The sequence below is a fragment of the Ornithorhynchus anatinus genome, chromosome X1 (assembly GCF_004115215.2).
Source record: "Ornithorhynchus anatinus isolate Pmale09 chromosome X1, mOrnAna1.pri.v4, whole genome shotgun sequence".
NCBI classification, from domain to species: Eukaryota; Metazoa; Chordata; class Mammalia; order Monotremata; family Ornithorhynchidae; genus Ornithorhynchus; species Ornithorhynchus anatinus.
In genome coordinates this window covers 120086834-120096164 of record NC_041749.1, presented here as the reverse complement: position 1 = coordinate 120096164, position 9331 = coordinate 120086834, and the positions used below count along the sequence as shown (strand labels likewise).

The 9331-nt window shown below is 41.3% G+C and overlaps 1 non-coding gene across 1 annotated transcript; it reads left to right on the top strand.

Moving 5' to 3' along the window:
• Positions 1 to 8218: 8218 nt before the first annotated feature.
• LOC114807052 lies at positions 8219 to 8356 on the top strand. Its single transcript, XR_003755105.1, has one exon. It is a non-coding gene; the product is annotated as a small nucleolar RNA SNORA7 (small nucleolar RNA).
• The last annotated feature ends 975 nt before the right edge of the window (positions 8357 to 9331 follow it).

Below are 9331 nucleotides of genomic sequence, written 5' to 3'. Positions count from 1 at the left end.
CCAAATGGAACAGAGCACAGCTCTCCCCACATTCAAAGTCTTCCTAAAAATCCCATTTCCTCCAAAAAGCTTTCTCAATTTCACACTCTACACCTATACCCCAAGCTGTACTAACCCACCAGCCATTTCTACTACATATGTAGTAGGATGTCTGCTACTATAGTATATGTCTACTACTTACATATATATTCATTCTCAACATTTTTTAACTGTGCATTCTGTTATTTATTTTGATTACTCTAGCTATATATGTTTTTATATCTTTCTCCCCAGTTAGAAAGTAAGCTCCCTGTGGACAGGGAATGTGATACTACTTTGTGTTGAGTGCTCGAGTGCTAAGAACAGAACACTGTTCCCAATTTGGATCAACCACTGTGTGGCCCTAAATCACGAAAAAGCAGGTTTTCTTGGGAGTAGTCTTTACTGTAAGAATGTACCTCTGTGAATGAGAGAGCATCCCGAGTTATTCATTCATTCATTCATTCAATCAATTGTATTATGTGTCTTCTGAGACTAGCGCACTGCACAGCATGTTTAGAAGAGTACAATAGAAGCAAAAGACGTGATCCTTGTGCTCAAGGAGCTTCCAAACTAACAAGAGAGAAAACGGTAAGCCCCAAATAGGAGACACCCAATGTGGGGACGGAACACATATACACAACTGGTAAGAGCAAGACTATGGAAAAATGCATGAATAATGACATCCATCAATCACATTTATTGAGCGCTTACTATGTGCAGAGCACTGTACTAAGCACTTGGGAGAGTACAACAGAATTAGCAGTCATGTTCCCTGCCCATAATGAGCTTACAATCTAGAGCCTTACCATCTCCAGTAAGGATGACATAAATGGAACATGTGGATCAATATATATATATATATATATATATATAAATATGAGAAGCAGCGTGGCTCAGTGGAAAGAGCACGGGCTTTGGAGTCAGGGCTCATGAGTTCGAATCCCAGCTCTGCCACTTGTCGGCTGTGTGACTGTGGGCAAGTCACTTAACTTCTCTGTGCCTCAGTTCCATCATCTGTAAAATGGGGATTAAGACTGTGAGCCCCACGTGGGACAACCTGATTCCCCTATGTCTACCCCAGCGCTTAGAACAGTGCTCGGCACATAGTAAGCGCTTAACAAATACCAACATTATTATTATTATTATTTACATATGTATAGGTAGATGTATATGTATGTATATATACATCTACATCTACATAGGTAGATGTATATGTAAATATGTATATATTGATCCATGTGTTCCATATGTATATGTAAGTGCTAAGGGTGGCTGTTGGGATGACATGACCAGGGGTCATGGAAATTAATCAGGGTAGGCATCTTGAAGGAAGTGGGTTTTCAGAAGGCTTTAGAGATAGGTGGTGTGGAGTCTCTCAGATTTGAAGGGAGAAGGAATTCTAGACAGGGAGTTTGGCATGAGCAAAGGATAGGAGATGAGAATAATAGAGAACAAAGCCCAGTGATCAGGTTCATTGGGGAGAAGCAAAGATCACAGGGGAGGTAGTAGCATATGAAAAGGGCAGAGCAGAAAGAAACAGAAAGCTGGATCCAATGGTCAAGAACTTCTTTTTAATGTAGAGGGAGGTGGAAACTGGATGGAGATTTAAAAAGAGGGTGTCCTGTTAAGAACAGTGTTGGAGAAAGAGGATACGGTCTGCAGAGCAGATTAAGACCTAGCAGGTAGAGAGCAAAGAACATCCAGAATTTTTCCCCTGGGCCAAGGTATTTTTTTTCCATCTGCTCCCAGGTGCACACAAGCTCTCCTGTCTCCAAAAGCAGAAGCCCTTCATTGACATGGCAGAAGCTCTCCTCTTAAGCTCTCCTTAGCCATGCTAAAGGGACACAGTCACCCCCCAAGCACCTGTTCAGAGTGTCCCAACTCAATTCAACATGTTATGTAGGAAAAAAAAAAATCCTCTTCAAAAACAAGCCATTCTGTGGAAAAACATAGAGTTCACCCAATGGCCGTTGTTCTTCTTGCCCAGATTCTTCTAAACATGGGCGCCATTTCCGAGCCGTGTGACTCAGTATCAGGGGCTACTGCAGAGGGAGGCTGAGTGCTAAATGTAAAATAAAATGTAAAATGTAAAATACCAAACTATCCAGTATAAAACTGGACAACTATAGCTCCTGTACTTGGAATCCAGTAGTGGCCATGGATTCTTATTTTGCTGGCCCTGAGATCATCAGGGAATAATCATCGAGAAGCAGCGTGGTTCAGTGGAAAGAGCACGGGCTTGGGAGTCAGAGGTCATGGGTTTGAATCCCGGCTCTGCCACTTGTCAGCTGTGTGACTGTGGGCAAGTCATTTCACTTCTCTGTGCCTCAGTTCCCTCATCTGTAAAATGGGGATTAAGACTGTGAGCCTCACGTGGGACAGTCTGATTACCCTGTATCTACCCCAGGGCTTAGAACAGTGCTCATAAGTAATACCCATCCTTAGCACATATGCACTTCTTGAATTATTTATTTTGATTACTCGGATTGTAAATGCTGTTGTGTCTGTCACCCCGCATTGGAGTGAAAGCTCATTATGGGTAGGGAATGTGTCATTTGCTGAATGTTCTCTCTAGACTGTAAGCTCCTTGTGGTCAGGGAATGTGCCTACCAACTCTGTTATACTGTACTCTCCCAAGCACTTAGAACAGTGCTCTGCACATAGTCAGTGCTCAATAAATACGATTGATTGTTTTGTACTTTCCAAGTGCTTAGTATACTGCATGGCACCCTGTGAACACACAATTAATACCATCACTATTATTACTTCTATTCACTACTACTGCCATGTGGGCCACTTGAACAGAAGCACAAACCTCAAACAATGCAGGGGCCAAATGCCTTTTGGTGAATATTAAGATGGATGCAAAAGTTCATCCACTTATATGCATGAGCTAGTTTGTCATAAACATTTATTTTTAGAGGTTGTGATTTTCTAACTACACAATAAATTACTGATATTTGCATAATGGAATTGTTTGCTCCTTTGATCTTCTCATCAGATGAGAAATTATTAATATTTAGGCATATGCAGGGTGAAGGATATTTTGCTATGTTAAATTTAAAATATCTACCCTAGCGATGAATTGCATTTTTAGTTTTCTATGTCTATTGATAGCACATTGAATTTTGTCCTTTAAAAGTCTGGAGATGAAGTTCAAAGTTGTGTTCTCAAAACAGCATTTCATTCAACTTCTACTCACTAGGACTTTTCCTCTGTTTTTTAGAGGTGACAGGAACATCGTTTGTCTTTTTTTAAAGGATAAAAATACTCCAATTTTAAAATAATGTTTAAAGCCCAGAGAACCCAACAACCGAGAAATATGTACAGATCATTGTTTTTGTTTGTTTTTTTTGTTTTGATTCCAGTCCTCATAACTGTACCTGAATTCTCACTTTGTCCACTGGCAATAGGCTGTCTCACATTTCACGGGATAACTGTAGTTTTCAGACTCTAGACTGTAAGCACACTGCAGGAAATGTGCCTACTGACTCTGTTATATTGTATTCTCCTAAGTGTTTAGTACAGTGCTCTGTTCACAGTAAGTACTTAATGAATACTATTGATAGATTGATTTTCACCAAAATCCACTGTTGACCTTCTTCACGAGCTTTTTCCAGCTTACATATTGAATCTTTCTCGCCACTGTCCCTTGCTCGCGTTATTCTCCGAACCTGGAACTCCCACCTCCCTCCATATCTACCAGACTTCTACTCTTCCATCTTTAGGCCCCTAAAATCTAGGAGGGCCGGGAACAAATGTCATTAATTGATTGATTGGCTAACCAGGATGGGTTCTGGACAAGCTCAAATGTTAGTTACCAATTAACATGTACAGAGATTATTCCTGGCAGGCAGGAAAAAAAAATATAAAGAATTGCTTTTGCAGGCATGCACTGCTAAGTATCTCCCAAGAAATCCCTAAATTGGCTCATCTGTCTGGCTCACAGACTGAATTTAACATTTTCAACCCAACTTTGTCCTTTTATCCTACTGCCACCAACAGGGAGTTTGCCAGTGTGATTTTGGACAAGTCACATGACTTTTCTGGTCCTCAGTTTCCTCACTGGGGATAGGGTAAAATAGGGATAAAGTGCTCTCCCTCCATTTTAGATTGTGAGCCTTGTGTGAAGATGGGTTGAGCATAGTATCAGATGGTTGGCTGATACCTTGGGATGTCAAGATTAAAAGCAATCAGTTGAACGATGAGATGCAGGGCAGATCAGTGTGGTTGCTGCTCAAGCTTAACCTCTTTCTACTTGTGTGAAGGAGTGAAGTTTCTAAATGTAAATAAAGTTCTCATAAGCAGGTTCTGGTGGAAAGAACTTGATTCTATTTATTTGCTATTGTCTTAATGAGATGTTCATCCCCTTGAGTCTATTTATTGCTATTGTTCTTGTCTGTCAGTCTCTCCTGATTAGATTGTAATCCCGTCATAGGGCAGGAACTGTCTGTTACTGATTTGTTCATTCCAAGCGCTTAGTACAGTGCTCTGCACATAGTAAGCACTCAATAAATACTATTGAATGAATGAATTAATGAACATGAACCTGGGAGTCAGAAGATCTAGGCTCTAGTCCCTGCTCTTCCCATGACTTGGTGTGTGATTTTAGGCAAGTCATGACCTCTTGCCCTCTCAAAGGTCACAAATGACCTTCTGGCCAAATCAAATGGCTCCTACTCCATCCTAATCCTCCTCGAATGAATGAATTTCCTCAGCTGTCAAATGGGGATAGGGTAGATTCTGAGCTCCCGGTGATTCGGGGACTATGTCCAGTCTGATAATCTTGCATGAGATAATAAAGGCCATAATTAGATTAAGCTTTAAGATTCTAAGATGACTCCAGGCTTCTTTAATTTATTCTCTTATTCATGAGAATCTAACATGGAATCTGAAATCTGGTGTCAGAATTCAATTCCAATCTCCTGAGAAGCTCTATCAACTCAACAAGTTGAGAGCATAGTTACATCAATACTGGAATCACTTGCATGGCAATATTTCATTCATTCATTCATTCATTCAATCGTATTTATTGAGTGCTTACTGTGTGCAGAGCCCTGTACTAAGCCCTTGAAAAGTATAGTTCGGCAATAAAGACCATACTGGGTTTACAGTCTAGAAGTGGGGACACAGTCATTAAAACAAGTAAACAGGCAGCAATATAAATAAATAGAATTATAGATATGTACACATATACACAAGTGCTGTGGGGTGCAGAGGGGGGTAGAGCAAAGGGAGTGAGTCGGGGTGATGCGGTGGGGGCAGGCAGCTGATGAAAACGGGGGCTTATCTGGGTTAACCATTTGGAGGAGGTGAGCCTTCAGTTGGGCTTTGAAAGGGGAAGTGTGATTATTTGGTGGATTTGAGGAGGAAGGGTGTTCCAAACCAGAGTTAGGATGTGGGCCAGGGGTCAACGGTGGGAATGGCGAGAACGAGGCACAGTGAGAAGGTTAGCGGCACCAGAGGAGTGGAACATGCAGTCTGGGATGTAGAAGGAGAGAAGGGAGGTGAGGTAAGAAGGGGCAAGGTGATGGAGAGCTTTGAAGCCAATAGTGAAGAGTTTTTGTTTGGTAATATTTGATCACTGTACTTGACTCTGGGCATATATCATGTTTTCTGTGTCCTGCTGTTGTCTGAAACTGACAGTGCTCTTCAGAAGTCAGGCCAGGAGGACTTTGGCTTAGATCTGGCCAAAAGGGCAAGTCAGGAGACTCCGGGATAGTTTGTGCAGTCAGCTCTTCTAGAGGATTATGATAATGACAGCATCTTTGAAATCCTGGCACTTCTTCCGTATTTCATAGGCTGAGGATTGATGATTATGGTGCTTAGTAAACACCTGAGAAGATTCAACATAATCCCATCAGACACAGCCTCTGCTCACACAAGGCTCACAATCGAAGATATGGAGAGAGCAGGGATCTTATATCCATTTTATAGATGAGGAATCCGAGGTCCAGAGAGGCTAAGTGACTTACGCAAGATCACCCTGCAGGCCGTTGGTTGAGCTGAATCTAGAACCCAGATCTCCCAACTCTCAGTAGACCATATCTATTGCAGGCAAATATCCTTACTATCCCCTTTGTACTACCAGGTATAAGCTGGTATACCATCAGTTCCAGGGGCTTTGCCATTCTTTACCACTCTCACTGCAATGATTAAAAATAATAAAATAATAACAATTATTATTATTATTATCATTATCAGATTAATATGCATTGAGCACCCTACTAAATGCTGGATCTATTAGTTCCCCCTCCAAGACCCTCTGAACTTACCTGAAGGTATGCTGGGGCTCATGGTCATCTTTCCAGAGATTTTCTCCGATGCTTCCCCGTGTCCTGTGTTGGTCCAAAGTTCACAGCATAAGCTCTCCCTGTGTCCTACTCTACCAGATACACAATCTCTTAACTCAGCGACTTCTCTTCTTTGGGTGATCAGTATATTTCCCATAACAGCTGGTCTTCCACTTTTCCACACACCTGCACACCGGGCCTTTTGTCTTACACCTAGGCTTCCAAATTATATCTTGCCTACATTCCTGGCTTTTCATCTGGCCTCTTCTTTACCACCTGGCCTCTTCTTTACCACCTGGCCTCCCGCTTCACATTCTATTACCCAAGTGGAGTCATGCAAGACCTCCCCCATGTCTTGAACCTGACCCCCTTTTTTCATCAAGGTCATATAACCTCCAGTAACAGCCATAATTAATGAACTCCACTCAGCTTCTCCAACCCAACGTGGTTATCCATTTCCTCATAACATGATGCAGCCAATATATGCATCTTTTCTCCATGCAATCAGATTTCTTAACCACATCATTTTGAAATGTAGAATGGGGTCAGATCTGGTGCTATAACATCACAGGATAGATGGCAAGTTGTAGCTGAGAGCAATATGGAAAATAAGAGGGACAGGAAAGGAAGAGGGTAACATTTCTGAGCAGGCCACGAGATGTTCATTTGCTATCACATTGAAATGAAATTTTAGCTTTTCATTTTTGCAATATACTGGGTTAACTAGTATAAAAATGGCCACCATAGTTCTTATGTGAACATGATGCAGTTTCAATTGTGTGTCTCGAACTAGTCTTTTCAACCACACATGTCACCCACAGATAAACTTCATAGTCTGTGCCATCTTCTTTGAGTACAAATGATGTATCTCTGTGTGTGTGTGTGTGTGTGTGTGTGTGTGTGTGTACACATACACATATATACTGCACAGAAAATCTAATGTTTAGCAGGGAGACAGGCAATCATAAATAGGATACTTATTTGTCAGAACCAGAATAGGAAATATCTCACATTTTATAAATGCATACTTTACATATAAGCATTTGCAACAGGGTAGGATCATAAACTATCTTCCATTTTAAGGATGTAATGTTGGAATGACATCTTGAATCGCAGCTGGCCTCTAGATGCTTTATAAAAAGCCCAGATTCCAGTGCTCAATGTGATGAAACAAAATCTACCAATAAAGTTGCAGCAGGAATGCGCTGATCAACAGAAAGGGATTTGTAAATGTGTTTACCACGGTTAACCCAAAGGATGTCCTACAATTAGAAAGCAGATTGATTCTATGTATTATTAGGATTCAGGACTGAATTTTCCATTAGCTCAGCAAATACTCTTGGAGCAATGACAACCTCCGTTCCTTAGATGTTTAACAGAAAATCCCAATATTTTGCACAATCCATCTATTGCAGACATGATTGAAATTACCTTAAAAATCCATTTTGATTTTGCTAAGAGGCCAGGAAGTTTGACCTTCTAGTTCATATTTTTGTTGACTTTTAGAAAATTGCTATTCTGACAAGGGAAAATATTCGCTGCATATGTTTTCGTGCAAAATCTGGACTAACCCCAACTTACTTGTGTGTCCAGGCAGATAGATCTATCTTTTATTGTCAAAGATGATGTAACCAACCGTGACCAATCACCTACTGGTGAAGTTGGGTGGGGCTGAAAAGATCTAGCACATCCATCCTCACTAAGCACATGTAAAGTTTGTTCTGCTCTCTTTACTTGCCAGTATTACACTGCAGTTCAATAACTGTTCTTTCTCCCACTTAGATTGTGAAGCCCATGTGAGACCTGATTGTTTTGTATCTGGCTTAATGCTTAATATAGTGCTTGACACATAATAAACACTTAACAAATAGCCCAATTTCGTTATTATTAGTAGTATTATTGTTCTTCTCTCAGAGTCACACCTGGAGAGTTTCCAGTACTCTACCAGTCTCAACTACGGGAGGGAGAGTCAAGCAGAGGCATACACATTCCATTCCTAGCTTGGCCAGTGGCTTGCGAGTGGAAGGCAATCTGCTACAGGTTAAAAATGTGCTGGGCAGAAGTGTCGGGGGAGAGAGTCGAGGGCAGAGACTCAAGTTTACTGCACGGAAGGGGGTAATGGTAAACTACTTCTGGATTTTTACCAAGAAAACTCTGTGGATACACTACCAGAACGATTGCAGATGGAAGTGGGGCATTCTGAGAGAGCTGTGTCTATGGCGTCCCTATGGGTCAGAGATGACTCAACAGCATATGACAAGACAAAAATTACTATTGTTATCATTGTTAGTATTACAATTACTGTACTAAATGCTAGGGAGACTACATAGGAAAGTGAGATACACAGTTCCTCCCCCATTCAATTTATAAGCTTATCGACTTGCCCAAGTGACTTCCCCTAGGTCCACAGCAGATGAGTGGAGGCGCCAGGATTAGAACCCAGGTCCTTCAGACTCTCAGGCCCATGCTTTATACACAAAGCCCCACCGCTTCTCTCTGTTTAGACCATGAGCCCCACATGAAAGAGGGACTGTATCTGACCTAATTAAATTGTATCTATTGCAGTGTTTGGCACATAGTAAATGCTTAACGAATACCACAGTTATTATTACTAAGTACTTGGACAGTAAAATTGAATATCTAGACAAGATACGTGTCCTCAAGGAGCTTACAATCTAGCAGAAATTAATTGTGATTGTGATTGTTTATTCCCTTTGAAGGCTCGGCTCTTGTGATGGAGCGATGCCTCTCTAAACTATGTCCCAGGAACGTGTTGGTAATGTTGTTTTGACATTTAACATTGAGCATGTCTATAATGTTTTAGGAAATTTCTTGTATTTCTTGCAATTATAAGCGCCATTACTGCCCATTTCAAAAGATAAATTCAGTTTTTATGGCAGTGTGGAGAAGATCTCCACAGGTGCTTCCACAGATGAGAAGCAGCGTGACCTAATCGAGAGAGCCCGGGCCTGGTATTCAGAGGACTCAGGTTCTAATGCCAGCTCTACCACTTGTCT